Source organism: Pantherophis guttatus, chromosome 8 (genome assembly GCF_059756535.1).
Source record: "Pantherophis guttatus breed Tessera chromosome 8, ASM5975653v1, whole genome shotgun sequence".
Classification (NCBI taxonomy): domain Eukaryota; kingdom Metazoa; phylum Chordata; class Lepidosauria; order Squamata; family Colubridae; genus Pantherophis; species Pantherophis guttatus.
In genome coordinates, this window is record NC_142070.1 from 29660416 (window position 1) to 29682734 (window position 22319).

Below are 22319 nucleotides of genomic sequence, written 5' to 3' on the forward strand. Positions count from 1 at the left end.
CCTTCAGTTCTGACAAGGATTTTATATAATTTGCAGAGTATAATAACCTGAATATTTTGCTTTTTCTTCTTCCAGGATGTACTATGAGAAAATGATATTGCCAAACTATCCCAAATCTTACAATACGTTAGGAAACAATGATTGAAGAAATGTATACACTAGTAATACACCTAAGTGGAACAGGGCCAGATTTATTACTTCAAAAATTTGTCCTGGCAGATTGCAGTTCTTGGAAAACTCTGAACTAATCTAAACTAAATGCTCTGAGAAGGATGTAAATATTAAACATACTCCTCATGCATATTTTTCAATAATGGTAATATAAACTGCACAGCCTTATAAAAATCTATAGGCTCCTTTCTGATTCCATATAAAGTTTAAGTATTTACATGTGTACTGCACAGATTTCTATTATTTACAATAAATAGATTCTTAACAAGGACATGCTTTCCAAAAATTATGAGAAATCACTTTTTGTGATACACAAGAAGCTTGCTTCTCCAACTTACAATTTCTTACATTTATAATATCCTGATACTAAATCATCCATCACCATGGTTTCTTGAAAATTCTCATATAGCACAACGTTGATCTATGCTTTGTCCTCTTACCCAGGCAAAGTCTCTTTGATTACAGTCAGACTTACTCTGAAATGACATATACGTATTATTATTGTGTACTATTAAAATTCAACAATTTTTTTGCTTCACAGAAGAAATCAAAATGGTGATATGAAGGGTCACCATGAAGAAAATCAATAAAATAGTAACATTAGTGTACATGTTTACTTACTGTTCATCATCTAAATCAGGGGTGTCAAACTCAAAAAACGGAGCTCGGGAGGGACACTGCGGCCAAACTCTGTTGGCAGAGGCCCCACGGGCCGGTCCTTCGCTGTTTCCAGGGCAGCCCACGGGCCACATCTAATCACCCCACAGGCCGGATCCAATCCCCTTGCCTTCAGTTTAACACCCCAGATCTAAATTGTTTGAAACCAATTCCTGTTCTAAAGATATATTCAAGAATAAATGAATAGCAAAAGATAAAAAAAATCTAAGTACTGTGAATTCAGAAATGTGTATATTGCCAATATTGTTCAATGAATGCTGCTATGAAAAGTTCCAGAGCCAATTCTACATACTGTATGTCTGGCATCTTTGAGGAAGAGAGTACTACAGTATACGTATAGGCTGTATATTTGCATCCAAAGGGTGCCTAGACTTCCATTTCTTTCAGTTCCAAAACACTCATTTTATTCCTTCCCACACAGATCTCATACATTAATCCTATATGCAGACACAACTTGCCCAAAAGAAATGTTCAACAGCAACGTTGATGGTTAATTTATATCCATACTTCTAAGCATTAATTTTAATTAATATTCATCGCATGAATATTTGGGATTATTAATTTTTTGTTTTATTAATATTATTATTAGCAAATTGACAATCCAGGTAAGATATTTAACCAAAACTAAGCGGTGATCCAACCAACAGCCATAAGGCAGTCTGTAACAATATTAAAACTTACTTCTACTTTATACTCCTATCGCAATTTTGATCATACCATTTTTCACTACTCGGAATTATTTGTCCTTCTCTATTTGCTCAGTGGTCATATTTTCCTTTTCAAATCATTACAGCAAATATGATTTATCACCAGGCTGTCCAAGAAAACAGTTTTTGCTCATATCTGGTATTAGTGAGTGAGAATAAAACTAGTTTAATGAGCAGTCATATATAATCAGGGATCAAAAATGTTTAGAGATCTCAACTCATATGCAAACTGCATACTGTAACTGAGAGTTACAGAAAACTCCTCCAAAACTTTAAAACTTCTTTTTTGTAAATCCATAATAACAAAGTTATCCAAGTCACTTCTTTGGTTTATATTTGTATATCCTCTTTAATTATTAAGACAGCCAATTTTATCTGTAAATCTAATGTACTTTAGATCTTTTTCCATATCATTATTATAACTCTCATTTTTAAATCCACATTCGAATCAATATCAATCTCAGTCTTATCCAACAGAACCTGTTCCTGTTCTATAACACTTTTAAAATTCATTTTTATGACAGCAGACAATCTTAAGAGTAATTGCTGAGCGAATCATTCTTAAATATCCTTGAATTCTTCAAAGTTAGAGTACTTTGCTCCATTCTGTATTAGTGGGTCTCTTTTCCTTTAATTATAATCTTTAATTCTTTCTTGTTCCTTTTAGTATCCAATGTTCAAAGTTCCATCTTAACAAGTTTTTTTACTAATCAACAGCATTTTCCCACAAGATTTCTTACAATCTCTTATATTCAGATTCTTCAGAATCGGAAGCAATTTGCAAAAATGATTAAGACAAAAACTATGCAAACCCAATGACTGATTGTGACTCTGGAAAAGTGACAACTGTGATTTTGGCAAAGACAGCAACCCTTTGGCTCATAGAACTCTAAATCTATCAGGAACCACTGTTTTACAATCTCCTTGTGGAAGCTGCTACATGGAATGCTTGTATATGATCCCAAGTCCTCTCTTTATCCAGAAACGAAGTCTAAGAAGCCAATCGATTCACTATCTCCTTGTTTCACCATAGTTGTTTGCTCCACTCTCAGCAGAGCTGCCTTCAGTTTGCTATTGCTTCCCAGAGGTCCCATAAAAAAGCTGCTTTTGAAAGTTGTGGATACCATGTGTCGCTCTAGTGCAGTTGATTGTAGAATCTTCTTGGTGCTGCTGCAAGAAGTTCAGTTTGTAGACTGGAGCTAGGTAGTGTCTTATCCCTCCCCCTCTGTTGAGAGAGGGCTGCTCAATGTTAAAATAAACGGCCTCTTTTACACCTCTTTCAAACCAATGATCCAAAATGTGGACTTTGCTGTTTTCAAAACAGTGACCTTTGTCTTTCAAATGCAGATGAACAGCTGAATCTTATCCTGATGAGTTTGATTACCTATGTTGTGCCATGTGCTTGTGAAGTGGTCATTTTGTTTTACACACACAATGTACAGATCTGCACATCTCGCAGCATTGCATTACATATATCACATTGCTCAGTTTTTGTCTGGGTGTTTTATCCTTGGTTTGGACATGCTTATACCTTTGTCATTCTTGAGTTTAGAGTGTACATGTATGTTGTGTTGATTGAAAATTCTTCTGAGCTTTTCAGATATTCCTGCAACCTATGGAATGACTGCATTGCTACTTTTGTTGTAGCAACATTGCCAATGTTGTCATTGTAGAGAGAAGAAAAGAACAACAAATGTAGCAACGTAGTCATTCCATACATTGCAGAAATATCTGAATATCTGAAAAATTCAGGAGAATGAGCTGTGGTTGACTGAGCAATGAACCCTATCCAACAAGATGCAGTTCAGTGGTGAGAAAAATAAGGTCCTGTACTTAGGCAAGAAAAACCAAATGCACAAGTATAGATGACGTAGCATATAACTCAACAGTAGAAACCGTGAGAGGGATCTAGGTGTCCTAGTGGACCATCATTTAAGTATAAGCCATCAGTGAGCTGTAGCATCCAAAAAAGCCAATGCAATCCTAAACTGCATCAATAGAGGAATGGCATCAAGATCATGAGTGATAGTATTGCTCTATACTGCACTAGTGAGACCACATGTGGAATACGGCATCCAGTTCTGGTCATCATGATACAGAAAAGATGCTGAGACTCTAGAAAGAGTGCAGAGAAGAGCAACAAAAATCATAAGGGGTCTGGAGGTTAAACTATATGTGGTTAAGGGAACTAGATATGTCTAGTCTAATGAAGAAAATTATTTGGGATGCCGTAAGAGCTGTCTTTCAGTACTTGAGGGGCTGCCACAGAGAAGAGGGGGTTGATTTATTCTCCAAAGCACCTGTGGGCAAGACAAGAAGCAATGGATGGAAATGTGTTAAAGAGAAATCCAAAATGGAACTAAGGAGAATTTTTCTGACAGAAAAAATTAACAAATGGAACAGCTTGGGTTCCATCACTGAAGATTTTCAAAAAAAACATTGGACAGCTATTTGTCCAGGATGAAATAAAATATTCTGCCTTGGGCAGGGGGTTGGATTAGAAAACCTCCAAGATCCCTCCCAATCCTGTGATTGTATGATTTTATTCCAGTGTAAATTGAATGCTTCCTCACAGTAATCCTTCCTCACCAATTGCAAACCAGTATATGAGAGAAAGTAATTCTAGGATAATTTTCACTTAACATGTCATTTTTTCCCCATTTAGATGATTATTTAACTGAGAAATACTATTAAAAAACACAAAATGCACTTCCTGTATTTATACATTTTCTAAAATATTGCAATGTTTGTACTGTATGCATATTTCTTACAGACTTATTAACTTTTATGTCTCCAAAGTATGTCTTTGCTGCTTTAGTACAAGGCTGATAGTGATTACCCTCAAATAGCCTCAGGACAGCTGTTGATAAACTGATTTTTCATATGTGTAGATTGACTTTATGAACAGTGACATTTATGTGAAGCATTTATAGAGTAGGTAGGATCAATCTGTGCTTCTAACCAACTTCAAGGCAGGTCATTCTTTGTTTAAACATTTAAAAAATAAACAAAATGTTTGATCTTTAATACAGCATATCCTCTTCTTCCAATTTTGGAAAGGAAAGTTTTCAACTTGCCTGTAGCTCTCTCATAGCATGCCATTTTCTATGAAAATGCATAGAGGTTATGTGCTCATTAGGAACAATTTTTGTCTATGGATTTGTTTACCCAAGGATGATCTTATATTTTATGGATATGTCCTAGTTTCCACAGAATAAAAATTAAAATGAGCAAAGGGAAAAAAAATATCCTAAAAAATATCTCAAAGGTGCTTTTCAAAAGGCAACTGGTCTGGTTTTTTTTCCTTGAGGAAGAAGAACAAAATGTTTTGTTTCTCATCCAATAAACGTCATCAGTTGTGAAGGGGGGAAGGGATGAAGGAGACTGGGTAGTAGGGGATGGAAAGTTAAGTTCTGACTGGATAGTGGGGGGAAGGGGGAAGGATTGTATTTCTTTGCACTCATCTGGTTCATTAGCACTCTGTGAGAGCTCTTGAGGCCACTTGGGGGTTTATCTTTGCCCTCAGCTTCCAATTGGTTGTGGAATCTTCTTGGCACTGCCAAGAAACAGCTTAATGTCATCTGCAAATTTGATGAGTTGCCCTTCTACCCGCTTATTTAAATCATTTATGAAGATGTTGAAGAACACTGGGCCCAAGACAGAACCTTGACATACCTATTGTATGCTTCCTTCCATGTCAGGGGTGAAATGCTCCCGGTTTGGACTGGATCGAGTGATCCGGTAGCGATTGTGGCAGGTGGTTTGGAGAACCAGTAGTGATGGCGGCATGAGGCTCCGCCCGCCCGCCTGGGTGTCGTTACTTCCTGGTTTTAACCAGGAAGTAATGTGTTTTTTACCCTCTGCGCATGCATAGAGGGTCTGCGCACGCATGTGATGCGTGCGTGAGCAAAGCAAGTGCATGTGATGCACGCACGCAGGTGAAGCGAGCGCATGCACATGGGGCACACACACTTCTGAACTGGTAAGGAAGGTAAGTAGATTTCACTCCTGCTCCATGTAGACATAGTTCCATTGAGGGCTACACACTGAGTGTGGTTGGTCAGGTAACTGCAAATCCATCTGGTCGTGGTACTGTGTATCCCACATTGTTCTAACTTACCAAGAAATAGACTGGTCTACTTTCTCAAATGCCTTACTGAAGTCCAAGTAAACTATATCCATAGCATTTCCCTGATCCACTAATTTAGTCACTTTATTAAAGAAGGTAATAAGGTTTATAGGGCATGAATTGTTTTTCACAAATCCATGCTGGTTTCTAGTAATCACCTTTCTTGTTTCTACCGGTAGTTGCTCACAAATCTGCTGCTTGATTATCTTTTCCAGGATTTTTCCAGGTATTGATGTGTAGTTTCTTGGGTCAACATTTTTCCCCCTTCTTGAAGATTGAAATCACATCAGCTCTTTTCCAGTCCTCTGGGAGTTCTCCCATGCTGCAAGAACTCTGATTTTGTTTAGTGGCTCCGACATCACATCTGCCAGCATCCTCAGTACTCTGGATTGTAAACTATCTGGTTCTGGAGATTTGAACTCATCTAAAGTGGATAGGTATTTTTTTTATCAATATTTTACCTATTTTGACCTGCATTCCTCCTCTGTCTCCCACTGTGTTGCTTTTGATCAGAGAACTCTTTGTACAACGATGCTGGCCTCATCTAGAATCTTTTGTTTTTCTTCCTTGGTGGTAATTGTTTTTGTTTGTGCCTTTAATATTTTGTTTTTCAGAATTTCCCATGCATCCTGAACTGTTTTTCCCGCTAGGATGTCCAACCATGGAATTCTTTCTAACTTCTTAGTTTATTGAAGTCAGCTCTCTTAAAGTCTTAAACACTGGCCTGACTTTGTTCTATCACCTGCCTGCCTGCATTATGGTGAATTCTAGTATGACACGGTCACTCTCCCCCAAGATTCCTACAACTTCCATTCCCTCAACCATTTCATTCCTATTAGTTAGGATTAAGTCCAGGATAGTTGATCCTTTAGTTCCTAACTATATTTCTTTCGGTAACAAAGTTGTCAGCTAGGAACATCAGAAACCTGTTTGATCTCTCCAGTTGATGCTGGGGTAAAGTCTCCCATTATTACAGTGTTATGTTTCCTGCACCCCTTGGCTAATTGATTAGCAAAAAAATCATTTATTTCCTCCAGTTGATTGGGTGGCCTATAGCAATGTCACTTCTTTTTTCTCTAATATTCACCCAAATACTTTCAAGAAGGTCCTGGTCCCTAGTATTATGTATTTCTGTAGAGGTATGGTTTTGTTTCTTTTGAACAATTTATATCCTTCTACTGATAGTAGTATTTTCCAATCTTGGGTTCCATCTCACCAAGTTTTTTGTGATAGCAACAATATCATACCTGCCTCATGTAATAGGACTTCAAGTTCTCTATTTGTTATCCAAACTATGAGCAATAGTGTATAGGCATCTGAGTTCTTTATGGCTGGCCTTGGTTTTGCTTTCTATGTCTCTTGTTTTATACCTAAGTTCTCTTTCCTTGTCATCACTTCCTTTCTCATTGTCTGGTTGGTTGTTTTGAAGTTTATCCTTGAGGTTTGGTTCTGAAAATTGGTCTTCTTCCCCTTCCAGTTTTAGTTTAAAGTCCTTCAGATGAGCCTAGCCAGTTGTTTTTCAAACACATTATTCCTAGTCCTTGTGAGGGGGTTTATTAGTCCCTAACATTTAGATATGTTTGTTCTGTCCCCGTCTCACACACGCACACAAACAGTCAGCCAGGAGTTAAATAAAACTTGCAGACAATAAATTCCTTCGATAACAGGATTGGCAGCAACCCAGTAGCTGCTTGCCAAGAACTTTACTCACAGAGAACCAAAACAAATACACAAAGCCACAGAGTTGTCAAGTCCAATCCGTATTAAATCCAAGGCAGGCAGATAACGTAGTTTCAGAGATACAATGCGACACGCTAGTTGTTTAGTTTTGTCCGTCACAGAGCCTGAATGGCCACCACATCCCCTTTTATCTCCTGTGGGGTGTGGTCCAGTGACTCAGCTTAATCTCTGGCACGCCTCCTTTTCTGCTGCGTGCGCTTGTCTCTCCGACGCTGGCATGGATCCAGCCAAGACTTATCTTCATCACTGTCCGACTGCGACTGCTCAGCAATACCTGGCTCCTGGCCAATCTCTTCTCCTTCGGGAGACACCTGAGGCATTGCCAGAGAGGAGGGCCCTGGAGAGGGAGGCCTGGCCAACTCCTCTCCTTCGCTTTTGGAGCCTTCTCCCTCCGATAAGACGGGCTCAGGGGTCGGAGTCACAACAATGTTACTGTTCTAAGAGTTCATTCTTTTCTCGCAATGTGGAGTAGCTTCTCACTACATGGCATAAACCTTAGTGGCTACCTTTTGACCTTCATTGCAACCTTGGGTGCCAACAGCAAATCATGATATAAAATGGTGTTTTAAAATATGCTACAAAGAAATTGGTATTACAGCAGCAGCCTTGCTTCAAGGTAAATAAGATGCATGAAACACACGTTTTCTTCTTTTAATGTGACTACCTTTTCTATGGTTTGAACCCTATTGGCATTGTGATGTAAATGAGAAAAACTACAGTGTTGACACTGAGGAGAATCAAGTGTTGTTATTGAATTTGTTTGGGAGGGGGTCTGGGTTTCTGTTTATTGTTTTGACAAGGCAGTTTTGTATGAACAAAAGCAATCCTGGGATCATGGCAATTTTTATTATGGAAATGAAATATCAATTGCTGTGTGTAAAAACCTGACTACCTGTGTTTAGTCCCTGTCTTCAGGTTGAATCCATTTCATCAGAAAGAGGATCAAATAGCTACAAGTTACATTTAAGTAGACAGAATTAGAACAGCTGTAGCAAAAAAACAAAAAGACTTTCTCAACCAAAAGTATTTATAAGAAAACAGCATGAAAGAATCTCTAGAGAAATATGTATCTTTGCCTGAATATTCTCTATGGTTAAAAAAGATCTATAATTTTTTTTGTGAACAAAATATGTGTTAGCTTTATTTTTCAAAATAAAATAAAAAGCATTAGATCATAGTGACCTATGAGTATTTCAAAAAAAAAGGTAACACAATAGTATGGGTTAGCTTTTACCATTTTGGTGTCCTCAGTTTTATTATTTACTTATGTTGTAATTTTGATTCTTTTCATGCCATATGCAAGTTTATCATCTTTTATTCATCTATTATTTATCATCTTTTATTGATATAGTAACCTAGCCATTGTTGGAAAAAGCCATCTATCACATTATAATAGGGCTTGTTCTGTCCCCGTCCCACACGCACGCACACCAACAGACGTTCAAGAGTTAAAGACCAAACCAGCCGGCAAAATCCTTTCCCTTATGATAACGGAACTTGGTAACAACCTAGTGGCTGCCTGCCAAGAGTTTATTACTTACGAAGAGGAGAGATAACCTCTCCCCACTTCTGGTACATCAAAAGAAACAGCTCAATAATTACAGAGTCAATCAAGTCCAGAGATAATCCAGCAAAGTCTATAGCAAAAATCCGGCAATTCAGAATGGAGTGGAAGCTTTCAGCTTTGTTCGTCACAAGGTTTGACTGGCCACTTTTACGCTGACGCTCCCTTTTATACCTTGTGGGGTGTGGTCCAGTAACTCAGCCTAATCTTGGGCACGCCTTTTCTTCTGTTGCACGCGCTTATCTCTGCGACGCTGGCGTGGATCCAGCCAAGACTCATTACCCTCATCACTGTCCATCTGTGGCTGTGTGGACGTGCTTGGCCCTGGCCCTATCTCTTGCCCTTCGGCGGACACCGAAGGCATTGCCAGAGAGGAAGGTCCTGGAGAGGGAGGCCTTGCCAACTCCTCTCCTTCACTCTCGGAGTCCTCTCCTGCCGATGACACAGGCTCAGGTAACGGAGCCACAACAGGGCTGTACAACACATTTGAAAGAGGTGCTTTGCAAAACTCTTGTCCATGAAGCAGAGAATCAGCCACATCTTTTCAAAGTCTCACACAACTCCTTTAGGCTGGAATCGCCATGAAATACAAACCACCAGGGACAGAGTTTCAAGCAGCCAAGCCAGCTTCTCAAAGAATGTGGTTGCCTCAAGGCTTCAGGGAGAGGTGCTTCACTTGTGCTAACATACTTTGCAAAGCCCTAATGTATTATCTCTATTAGGGCTATACTTTAATAAATTATTTAATGATACCATGTTATGGTATCAACCTCTACATAAGAATAGATTCAGATCTGTATAAATTGCAAACTATTGCCTAGTACCTTACTTATTTGGGCAATTAAATAAAGAGGATATACACGTGTAATTTCCATAAAAAGGAGAAACAAAATTACAATAATAATCTCTGTTTTTTAAAAAAACACATTGAAAATAGGAATGCATCCTAAAGAGTTACATTCTCTTCCCTGTGCTTTGTATCGGTTTGAGTATTATTTCAAACCAATATACATGAATTTCATCCAATTTCTCCATTCTAAGCATTCGTTAATAATAGAGTAAAGCTACATTCTTTATGCCACAGTTTGGGGATAAATCAATATTTTTAATTGCTTTTCTCCAAACTACTGTACCTTTTCTGTGTTTAATGGAACTTTTAATGGGTTGACTGTTACAATGAAAATTAATTTAAAACTTTTATCACAGAGTTAAGCATATTTGTCTCAGTTTGTAAAAACCAAGCACATTTTTAATTGCATACTGACAAAAGTATTTTTGTTATTAACTTTATTTTGGCTGTATTTATCTCCAAATAGAATAAATCATGGATTTTAAAAAAATAGATATTAAACCTTTCTTAGTTTGTATTAGGCATATATGAAAGCCAATATACCAGGCAGCTCCTAGGAGCTCTCAATAGGGTCCTTATAGCAGGATGATCTATTACCTAAACCAGTGTTTCTCAACCTTGGAAGCTTGAAGATGGGTGGACTTCAACTCCCAGAATCCCCCAGCCAGCGTTGCTGGCTGGGGTATTCTGGGAGTTGAAGTCCACCCATCTTCAAGCTACCAAGGTTGAGAAACACTGACCTAAACCTTCTGAAGAAAGGGACCGTCTTCATTTTCATCACAATTTACGTCACTATTAGACTAATGATCATGCTTGTTGATTCTGACAATTGTTGTAATCCAAAGCCATGCGGAGGGCCTGTATTGTAAGACTGGATTATCCTACGGTTATGGATCAATTAATGATGCCATTCGAAGAACCCATGAACTGTGCTTTTCTCTCCCTCCTGTTTTTCTGGATAAGGAAGGCAGGTGAAATAGGAAGAGAAGAAAGAGAAGCAGGTCTTCCTACTCACTTCCCCACACTACAAGCATACAAGCTCAAAACTATCTTCCTCGGGTGAGGAGAAACCAGAAAAAAAATTCCCCGCAAACAGAAGCCTCCACAGAACAGCTACCTGCCTCTCTTTGGTTGGCAGATATATCTCAAAATATGTCATTTTCCCTGAGATACAACCTACAAAACCTTGTTTTGGCACCATATACCAAAGCAATGGGAGAAGACATATTTTAAATGCATAACCTGTGCATTTGGCTCAGCTGCCAAAAGACTGCTGGGCACATGTCTAAAATACCGCACTCACAGCTTGGGCATTGCAACAATGAAATGAAGGAGGGTATTCAAGACAAGTTCAAGACTGCTGGGTCTATTTTAAATTGCCTGCCCGAGGCTTCCGCACTGCAGTTCAAGAGGAAAGCAGCAGTGCCTTGGGGTTCTGCAGCTGTCACCCATACACTGAAGCTGCCATGGGGGAAGCAATGGGTCCTTTTAGTAATAAGGGACAATCTCCATAGACAAGGGTCTATGGAGATTGTCAGTCATCCAGGTCATGGTTGTCCCAAAGGTGCTTTTTCAAGAGGCAACTGGACTTTCTGGTTTTTCTTTGAAGACGTTTTGCATCTCATCCAAGAAGCTTCTTCAGCTCTGACTGGATGGTGGGGAATGACAAGTGGAACTAAAAGATGCACTTCTCCTCATTCTCTTCTCATTTTTCCTGACATCCCTGAATTGGCAAGAGGAGTTGTGGAGATGGCTTTTTGGCATAGTGAGCACATCCTGGCACTCCTGCTGCCCCAAATTGAATTACTCTAAAATCAGTAGGTGGAGACCAGAAAGGGTCATGCACACCTTGGCCTAAGATGGTCAAAAGTAGTAGGACAGTCCCTATTCCCAAATCTACCTCAGAATTATTTCCTGCAGACTGTCCTCTCAGCACAGCTTAGGCCAACAAAAGCTGGAAATTCCTTATTGGGGGGCAATGAGTAGGCTGAGAACAATATTGTGTCTGTGCTCTCAGTAAATGGTTATTTGAATTTTCTTTACACTGAGGCAAAAGGAACATAAAGAGGAGCCTTTAGAGCAGTGGTTCTCAACCTGTGGGTCGCGACCCCTTTGGGGGTCGAAGACCCTTTCACAGGGGTCACCTAAGACCATCAGAAAACAAGTATTTTCAACTGTTTTAGGAATAATTTTATGGTTGGGGGTCACCACAACATGAGGAACTGTATTAAAGGGTCGTGGCATTAGGAAGGTTAAGAACCACTGCTTTAGAGGGACTATTGAAACCCCAGAAAGAGATTTGAGAGATACCTGATTCTAGAGCTGCAAACTGAACACTCCCCTCCAGAACAAGTTAATCAGTATTCAGTGTTAGACACTAAGCATGTAGTGTTTTTATGATACTTTTGTCATCAATTAACAATAGAAGGCTTTGTCCAGAAAAGAGTAACCAAGATTATAAGGGGCCTAGAACAAAAATATTCTGAGTGATGGAGATTGTTTAGCCAAGTAAAGAGAAGATTCCCTTCCTTCTTTCACAATATATCCATATATATATATTCATAATATTCTAATGTTTTATTTTGTTTATCGTTCGTAATTCTTCAGTTGTACTACTTGTTACATATTCCTCTTCACATGTTCATTTTTCCCAGTTTTTTTCCACAGCTGTACTTTGCATTGAAGAATGTATATGTTTGCACCTGTTTTCCTGTCTTTGTAGAGCTGGATGATGTGAAAGGAAATAGGAAATTCTTTCAAATGGTACTGGCAAATCAAGATGAGTACTTTATTTGATAATTACTTCTTGTATTAGACAAAGATGGATTGGGTTATATGCAAAGGATCCAACCATGGATTGCACAATCATTACACAGACATACAACTAACACATGTAAAGAGCTGGTAATTAAACTACATGCTGCAAATGCTAATGGCAGACTTTAGGATATCTATTGTACCAGAACACTTAATGGTGATTAATAAACACAAACAGTTAAATATTTTGGATATGTGAATGGTGGCATGTAGTAGAAAGCTGAGGAATTTCCTAGAAGTACAGCAAGCAGATATATTGAAAATCCACTTAATAAACTGAAAGGGAGGAACAATGGACATTTAAATGTAGCATTTCAAGTATATAGAAATGAAGACCGTAGCACTGAGAGAAAGTAGCATATAAAGACGATTTTGATATGCATGTGTGACAGGCATTATGTAGAAAAGGGGCATCTCATCTAGTTGTACATTCTTGGCTAAAAAGGTAATTAGGAACTGATATATCTGTGTTTAACTGGAATCAGTTGAAGTTGGGTAGTGCCAAAACTAAATCCAAAAAAATAAATAAAATCTTTTAAAAGGCTTTGCTGTCCTGTGTACTAGATTGCGATTATGTAGTTCATTACTTCTAGTTTTTTATGTCTGAGTGCTGGTATCAGAAGTGGTTTGCTCACTTTTCAAAAGAGTTGTTGCAGGTCAGAAGCAGAGCAAAGAGTACTAATGGATGCTGTGTTATTTAAGTGTTTTGGTTCTTACAGAATAGCAGAACATCAATTGCTTTCAACATTAGTCAAAACATAGCATGAATTCACTCAACCTACACAGAACATATATCAGCCTCCAATCCACTTACAACCAACCCACTATTGTGAACCCACTCTTGTTAGTGCAGAGGATTAGTAAATGTGTGCTAATCTGTACTTAAATCTCAGTATCAGATTTAGAAAAACCTATGGACTAAATTAAGAAGCAGGGAAGTAATATTCTCTGGATCATGATACAACAGTGGCCAAAACTGTGGAAAGTGAAAAGTGTATTTTCTAAAACTAGCTAATAACACCACTTTTTTGTAGTAATACCATAAAATTATATATCAATGGGAAGATAATTTAATCAAGAATGTAATGCAAGAACTTTTATGAAGGATTTGCTATTAGTATAGCAGTTACAGTATAAAGAAGAAAAGTGAAACACGTAGAAAAAATGAGATATACAAAAATTACGTCAGTTAATACTTAGTTGGGTAACCTTTAGTATGAATTACGGCCTTACAATGTCTTCCCATGGAGTGAACCAAGTGTTTTAGTTCTGCAGGTGTCATAATGTGAAACCAAGATTGAATGATTGCTTCTATTAACTGGGTTTTATTGCTGGGTCGCTTCTGACTAACAAGTTTCTTTAGTCGGCTCCATAGATTTTCAATTAGGCTAAGGTCTGGGCTATTCCTAGGCCATTCCAGCAATGGAATATGATTATCTTGAAACTCAAAAAAAAAGTGGGGTTATTAGCCATCAAACCTCAAAAATACACTTTTCCCAAAAGGTTTCCACAATTTTGGCCACTACTGTATGTGAAAGAGAATCGAAGAGTGGTAATGGGTATTCTGCATTCTGACTTTTGCATGCATAACAATTACACTGTGCCCAATCAAACTTTCTTATTGGCTCTCGTCAACCAAAAGGCTTTGCTTTAGAAGAGGTTAGGTTTAGTTCTAAAGTGTGAAGCATTCAACTACTCAGATTAATGGAAGCTTTAGCAACCATTTTTAACCAAAACCAAGATTTTCCCAGAGCTGCTTTTAACAAAATATATTAAAAAGAAATAGAATAAGATTACAGAAAATGCAGCAACTCAGTTGCTTTCATTTTAGAATCCAGTTTGTGTCCTAGGTAGTCAGTTTTTTACTCAACATCTGTGGTAGCTGAACAATGTGTAGATAGCAAAATATGAATTTCTTTAAAGTCCGAACACAATTCACGTTGGGATGCTGGCAAAATCAGTGGCAGCAGCATGAAGAGGTTAGGAATATATCTGACTCGTTGTTGCCTAATTATTTTAACATGTCTGGTTTGAATTCCCACACTGAGCAAGAGGTTAGCTTCAATGGTCTCTTTCTATACAAATAGGAAATGTTTTTCCAGTACTGAGGTGAAATGTTATCCATCTATCCTTAGTTAACCAGAAAGTTGTACTGGCATGAAATTTGCTGATTGCTGATCCCGCTTCTGCCTCTATTGCTTCTGTTCACCTGACTTCCTTCAAGATAATGGGTGACATTACGAATGTTACACACCTGAGGCTGACATCATTCAGATGCTGTCTGAATAAGGGAGACTTAATATAAAATTATACAAGGTTATACAATTATTGTATAAGTGTATAATAATGTATACAATATTGTATGCAATTATACATTATACAATTATATTAAAACCCAATTATTTAGACAATATAGTGAACCCTCCAGAAGGCAGCAAAACAAATTCATAAAAAATTGTCTAGGCATATTTGTGACCTAGCTAGGTATAAGGGGGGGGGGCGAATCTAAGCTTCCATGAAAAGACCTGCAGCTCTCATTACAAAACCAGTTCTTTTTTACATTGCCATGTGGAAAAAAAACCAGGGCAAGTCCTTTTATCCAAGATCAGTTGTAAAACTCCCACCCAGAACATACAGTGGATAACTAGGTAGGCTTCCCCTTTACTTTTAACATTTAGGGAACTTCTTTTCCTGAACAAATCAAAAGAAATAAAAACAGCTAAGGAGAACTTAACCTGCCTTAACCAAAAGCTCTCCATTGAAGAGTGGGAATCTATAGGAAGCAAAGCAGAGTGTGGTGGGAAAGGAAAATAAGTCTCGAAATTCAGCCTAATACCAGAACATAGTCTAGGCTTAATCCACACAATCCTAACCAGTTACTTGGATACTCACTGCAAGGGGTATTAACACACTTGCTCATAAGTGAGGCTGCAGCTGTAGATTTCCAGAAACTTTTTTTTTTCATTTTTTTTTTTTTTTAAATTTGATTTATATGCCGCCCTTCTCCGGAGACTCAGGGCGGCTTACAATGTGCTAAGCAATAGCCTTCATTCTTTTGTATATTTATACAAAGTCAGCTTATTGCCCCCACAACTGGGTCCTCAATTTACCTACCTTAGAAAGGATGGAAGGCTGAGTCAACCTTGAGCTTTGGTGAGATTCGAACCTGCAGTAATTGCAGGCAGCTGGTCTTAATAACCAGCTTAATAACAGGGTGCCTTAGACCACTGTACTACCAAGGCTCTTAATAAATATCTAGGCATAACTCTCATTCCTTTCTCTTCAGTGTCTCTTTCAGTCATGACTTGGGTTGCTGTTCAGGAGAAGTTTATGGTTCTGCTCATGTGTACAGATAGTCCTCAAGTTGCGGCCACAATTGAGCCCGAAATTTATGCTGCTAAGTGAAATATTTGTTAAGTGAGTTTGCCCCATTTTATGACTTTTCTTTCCGCTGTTGTTAAGTGAATCTGGATTTCCCATTGATTTTGCCTGTCGAAAGGTTGCAAAAGCTGATCACATGACCCTAGGACAGTGCAGCCATCATAAATATGAACCAATTGCCAAGCAACTGAATTTTGATCAAGTGACCATATGGATGCTGCAATGGTCATGTGAAAAACAGTTGTAAGTCACTTTTTTCAGTGCCGCTGTAACTTTGAATGGTCACTAAATGAACTGTTGTAAGTCAAGCACTACCTGTACTGTTATCAGGATCATGGTGGAGAAAAGGCAGGAAGCCATCTAGATGTTCCACAAGAGATTGCAGATCCTGGGAAAAGAACAGAAGCACTTTATCATTGGGCCTTGGAGCACAAGTTTGGAAGGGTATTTATTCTGGAAGATTTATGGAGACCAGGACTCAAATCTAATTTTTTTAGGTCTATGCCCTGTCTATCTTTCATACTCATGGAAACCACACCTTGGCTAAATTATGAAAACATGTTTGGGAGCATTCTCAGCTCCGGGTGCCATGTCCTTTCCAATCACCACATCATCATCACATACATGTCCACTCCAGTGCTCGAACCCCATGTTCAAATCAGCAGTTGTAAAGCACCTCACTCTGAAGCAGGACTTTCATTACACAAACTGGAACCCAGGACAAATGCTCCAGCACCATTTAGAAAAGAATAAAGATTGACATCAGCTCTTTGGCGTAGGCCAGATCACGATACAGACACAGGAAATACTAGAACTCTACTTTATTGATATAGGCTATATTAATTACATTGTAAGTCTGAGAGCATTTCTTCTCTATACATCTCACCCAACCATCATGCTTGTAAAAACACCTCATGCAAAGGAAGAGGGGATGGACAGAACACATTATATCTTGGTAGGATTTACCTTCCACCCTCAACATACTGTCACAGTGCCTCACTCAATACATCCCCAACAGGGCATGTAAGAAAGTCTAAATTTGGATGGAGACCTGCAATTCCTGCAATGGATATACCAATTTTGCAATATTGGAAAATATTGCAATGGATATGGTAGAAACTTATTGGGTGGGTTGACAGCAGAATGAAGGCAAAGACTTGTGCAGCAGAGCCCCAATTTTTTATCTGGCGATTAATAGCCCAGGGATGGGGGAGGGAGGGGAACTGACGGTCATTGTCTGCAAAGTGGTCGTGGTCGGAGGCATCGGCTGAGCGGCCTCCCGGAGGATGCCATAACCATTAACCAAAATCCCAACCGCGGCCTGTCAGCGCTGCTGCGCCTGAGAAGAAAACACCACGGGAGCAGGAGTGGGGGGTGGGGAAGGACTCGGTGCTGGAGCCCAGCCAGACCCTATGCCGGACCAGCATCAGTGTGGTGTGGGCCTGTGAGGAAAGAGGCTCCTGGTTGGACTTGAAGCGACCCCTAGTAAAGTCTCTGCCTCTTAGGCGCGGGGGGGGGGGCGCGGAGGGGTTGGGGGAGGCTCCCTCCAGCCTCGCCTCCCTGGAACAATGAGCCGGCTGCCTTGCTTGCTCCCTCACTGGCTTCTCGAAGGCCTGACGGCCGGCTGTCCCCAACCTCATCGCCTCAGGCCACTGGCACCGTGTCATTGCCACCGAGCGGGCCTCCCGCCTACCCCCCTTTCTCCGACCCAGCCGCTCATCTGTCACCACGCTCTCATTCCCGTTATTTACATCTGTCTTTAGCATTCTAATTACTCGTTTTATTACTTTCGCCTGGAGCAATCTCGTAAAACGCAGCCACAAAGAAAGACGCCGACCAACAATAAAGCCGGGCCTTAGATTCCCGCTGCCGATTAGGTTCCGCCCTGGAGAGGAGGCGCGAGCCGAGATGACCTCAACGTGTCCTCATGTTAGCCGCCTCAGCTCTCCGAGGAGGCCATTTTCCTCCCTGGGGATCCGGCGCCGAATCCCAGCTCCAGCCTGGATGGCTCCAGAGGAAGAAAGGGGAGAGCAGAGGAGCTGCTGCCGGCGAAGAGCGCTTTTCCTCCCTTCCCCCCACGCAATGAGAAAAAGGGAAAGCCGGGCATGTAGGCCCTCTCTCGTCTTCGTCGCTTTGGCTGTTCTTTTTTTTTTCCCTTTTCTTTCGAAGAGCTTCTCTGCATTTGTTCTCTATTTTTCGGGAGGGTCGATCCTGATGAGGAAGAGTTGAGCGGTCATTTTTAAAAAAATCAAGAGAGAAAGAGAGAAAGAGAAGTAAAAGCGTTTTCCACCAGACGGTCCTTTTCATCTGCCGTTTAAACGTGACGTTTGTTTTGTTCAAAGCAGCTGTAAACCAAAAGCACATTTATTTATTTTTGTGCTGGCCAAGGCTGCCAGATTGACTACTTTAGCCTGGAACGGAGCGCTACTTAATGCCCCGGGACAGGCTTCATTTAAAAGGGCACAGGATCCGGGAGCAGCTCTCGGTCCAAGTTGCTTAAAGAGTCTCAATGCGCTTCAGGATTGCACAATAGGGGGAAAAAAATCGCTCGACTTTGCTGAAGGCTTTTCCTAATCCTTTATATAGCTGCCTTTTTAAGCAGGTTAATAAATTGATAATCGATGGAGCAGTCAAAAAAGCAAGACAATTGTTTAATGGGTCTTTTCGTCTCCTGTTTCCCACCCGCCCGCTCGCTGCTAAGCCAAGCAGGAGGACAAGCTTCGCCTTCACCTCCCTTCTCTCTGAATTGGGCTGGCTGGCTGGCTGGCTGGTTGATGCGAGGCTAAAGGAGGTGGGGGGGCGGAGGCTGAATGCAGATTTCTCTTATTTATCTGGCCTAGTGAAATGCTTGTTGCACTCAGCGACAATTTAATGCCTGGCCTAATGGGTTTCCCTTTATTATCTTTCACTAACACAATATCCTCCAGGAAAAAAAGATGACAGAATATATGGATTTTTAGATAAATAACAGGGGTAATTTATTGCCCTTGATGCTCCTACTGATGGAATGGTTGATAGATAATGTAATAATATGTACATAATTAAGCGGGCTTACTCTTCGTCCATCAAATTAAATTTGGCTGCACTGGATGTGTGTTTCTCCCCACTCCTCCTCTCAACACATCATAACTGGGATTTCATATGAAACATTTTCTTCCCAACTTGAGAGGGGAAATTAATGTCAAAAGAAGATACCACTACAAAAGGAGGCAAGTACTTAAATATAGTAATAGGAAGTTTCTGCTGTCCTACACAAAGCAGGGAATGTCCTGGGTAAATATATATTTTCAGTTCTGTTTTTTGCAGATGTGGATAGCTATGGTTTCATTTTGGGGTGTTGAGGCTTCAAGTCATATAATAAAATATTTGGGGGAGGACTATCCATCACCTCTTGAACAGCCAAAGCTATGTTTAATACCTATAAAATGCATTTGACCAGCAGAGGTTCTTCTCAGGGACCAGATTTATAGTTACTGGAATTTTAGAGAATGGCATAAAGCAGTACAGAAGTATTAGACAAGGCTGCAAACTAAGGACAAATCTTGTATAATGAAAGTTGGAAAATATGAACACATTCTTTATGAAATGGAGAGGAGAAAATTTTTTGCAAAGGGGGGTTGCATGCTGCCTGTAGGTGCCCAAGATGTATTGAACAGTATGAGAGCACCAATTTATACTCATTTTTTATCTTAAAAATGAAAGCAATTAAGCATAAAAAATGTATAGAAAATCATTAGAAGGGAATCATCTCCAGTACTACCACAACATTTTCAAAAATAGAAAAAAGTAGTTATAGACATCAAGGACAAACAAAAATGTATTATGAATAGATGAATTAATACAATTATATGTGTTAAGGTGTTTTGAACAATACAAATCTATAAAACAGCTGTAGCTTAAACTTTTTGTGAAGCAGGAAAGGAATCCTATATTTGAAGTGCAGTCTTCAAAGAAATACCAATTTGCTGAAACATTGTTTTTGGAAATAGGAAAAGATTGAATGCTTCATGGAAGTACCTTGAAAAGTTAGGTTGTTTAATGTACTTAAAATAACACATTAATATCAATATTGTATCAATTCTGTATCATTAGGCATTAATTCTGTATCAGAGTTGAAATCTCAAGTGAACAGCAGAAAACAAACAGGATTGTTGTTTTTTACCAATATTAAGTAAAAAAAATGCTTACATAGGTTGATTTCAATACTTCAATAAGTGAAAATTGGGCTTTTGATGACTGATTTCCACTTATTAAAGTCAACCTATGTAAACATTTTTGACTTAATATTGATCAAAAAACCAACCTCCTTTCTGTTTTCTATTCTTCCTGTTCTTCACTTGAGATTTCAACTCTGATACAGTATTAATGCCTAATGTTTTTTTCTATATTCCCTTTTAACACCTTTCTTCATATCTTTGACAATTTCCTTTGTGCTGCATCTTATATCACAAGCCTTTTGGGCAGGAGACTTCTTAGAAGTTTCTTTTTCAATACAAATAGCAATGTGCGTACATATGTTTCTATGTGTGTATACCTGGAAGAATATATTGACAACATGTTAGGTTTGTTTTTAGTGTGGATGCCCACAAGAATCTGCTTTTCCACTCTTAGTCTTTATTACCTAGTTTAGGAACTCCTCTCTCAGAAGCCACTATCCAGAACCTATCATTCCCCTCCAACACCCCTGAAAAACTGAAATGATGTTGAGGCTGTTATCCTGTGGTAGCCACTGGAACTCAGTGGAGCTAGGGATACTGCGGAACAGAGATGAAACCCTGCTAAATAGAGTTTGGCCAGAATGATAAAAAGAATTGAGATCAGACATAACTCTAAGTCACTGTAAACCATAGTTTACTGCAATTGTGTCCATGAGAAGTCAAAATAGCAGTTCTGGTACTGAGATCAAGTCTTCACTCCCAACCACAGAGTTACAGTATGGTATTACATTAAACAGGCCAGGAGGAAAGTGACAACACAAAGAGAGTTGTATCTTTGTCTGAGTGCTAACCTCCTAAAAGTTTTAAGGACTGGAACTATTAAGATTTCCATTTAAAGACTGATTGTAATAAGATGTGCCCGAGAGACCAAAGTCAAGAATACCGGGAATCTGCGTGGGCCAGCCTTCACCTGCCCCTCTCCCAACATGCTAGGAGCACCAGCTCCAGAAGAGCCGGTCTGGGGGACCCCAAGGCCTTGAGGGCGGTGCTGGAAGGATCAAGCGCTATCTCGGTGTCCTTCCTTTAACCCTGGTGACCCGGCCAAGCCAAGCCCTGGTCCGCCCCTCGTTCTTGTGCATCGGCTGGAGGCAGGGCGTGCTTGGTCTTCCAAACTCATCTAAATTACATCAATAACAGAGCGCACTCTTTAATGAGCTCTCAACTTTAAAGACTTGAAGGATATTAACAAGCCGCTTGACAAATGGTGCTTAGAAGCACATTAAAGACGCTGCTAATGGAGCGCATAATGACGGCTAATTTTCGATCAGATATAAATTAGAGCCCCAACAGTTATTTGCCTTAAGGACTTTATGTAAATGATCCTGTTCTGTATAAACTGAAAAGCGAAGAGCGCCCGGCCTGTTGGCAGTCCTCGAGGAGATGATTAATAGAGCTGCAGACGAACTGGGCAGGCGAGACGCGTGGCATTTCCAGCGGAAAAGTCACGCGGGGGGGCGGAACGGTAAATAGCGTGGCGAGCGACAAGGAGCGCGGCCGGAGGGTGAGTCGGCGCAGGCCGGCGGCGCAGCGAGGACAGATGGGGAGGGAGGAAACCGAGAGCTGGGACAGAGCGAGTCACGCTCCGCGCTGGCATCGGAAGGGTCGCCTGTGCCACCTTCGGGGCACATGAGCTGCTCTCACCGGCCTCCAACTCGTCCTGGCTGGGCTGCCTTCCTAAAGCATCCAAGATTTGGTAGGTTCACCTTTCTCCGTTCAGATCCACCGCCCAATGACAAAGGATTAGAGGCCAAGCCTGGTAATGAAAGGGGTACATCCGCTCGAAAGTCCTCCCGGCAGCCTGGGTCCCCTTCAGTCTTGGTCAAAAGTCTTGACTTTCTAGGAGACAAGAAACTCATTCTGGATGTTGGAGAAGAAACGCTACACGGTTCTCTTCCCAAAAGACCAAACCTCCTTCCCCATCGCAGCTACATTCGCAACGTGGAGATTTACAATCACTTACCTCGATTATTCTGCTTTCTCGGTGAAGGGTCTGTGCGAGCTTTGGGAAGCAACTCGCCTAACTCGAACGATAAAGCCAAACCCCACATTCAATGTGTTAGGGTAT

At 40.1% G+C, this 22319-nt stretch overlaps 1 long non-coding RNA gene across 2 annotated transcripts in view; it reads right to left on the reverse strand.

Annotated features, from left to right (window-relative positions):
* LOC117654663 (uncharacterized) overlaps window positions 1–22286 on the reverse strand; it is a 48856-nt gene extending 26570 nt beyond the window's left edge. Inside the window, exons 1-4 of one of the 2 annotated variants that reach the window (XR_004588355.3) lie at window positions 22215–22286; window positions 17825–18248; window positions 16353–16425; window positions 12398–12563 (exon numbers count right to left, since the gene is read on the reverse strand). This is a non-coding gene — a long non-coding RNA (uncharacterized LOC117654663). Of the gene's footprint in view, window positions 1–12397; window positions 12564–16352; window positions 16426–17824; window positions 18249–22214 lie in introns of those variants that run through there. The other variant, XR_004588354.2, reaches the window with a different exon arrangement.
* Between the last annotated feature and the right edge of the window lie 33 nt (window positions 22287–22319).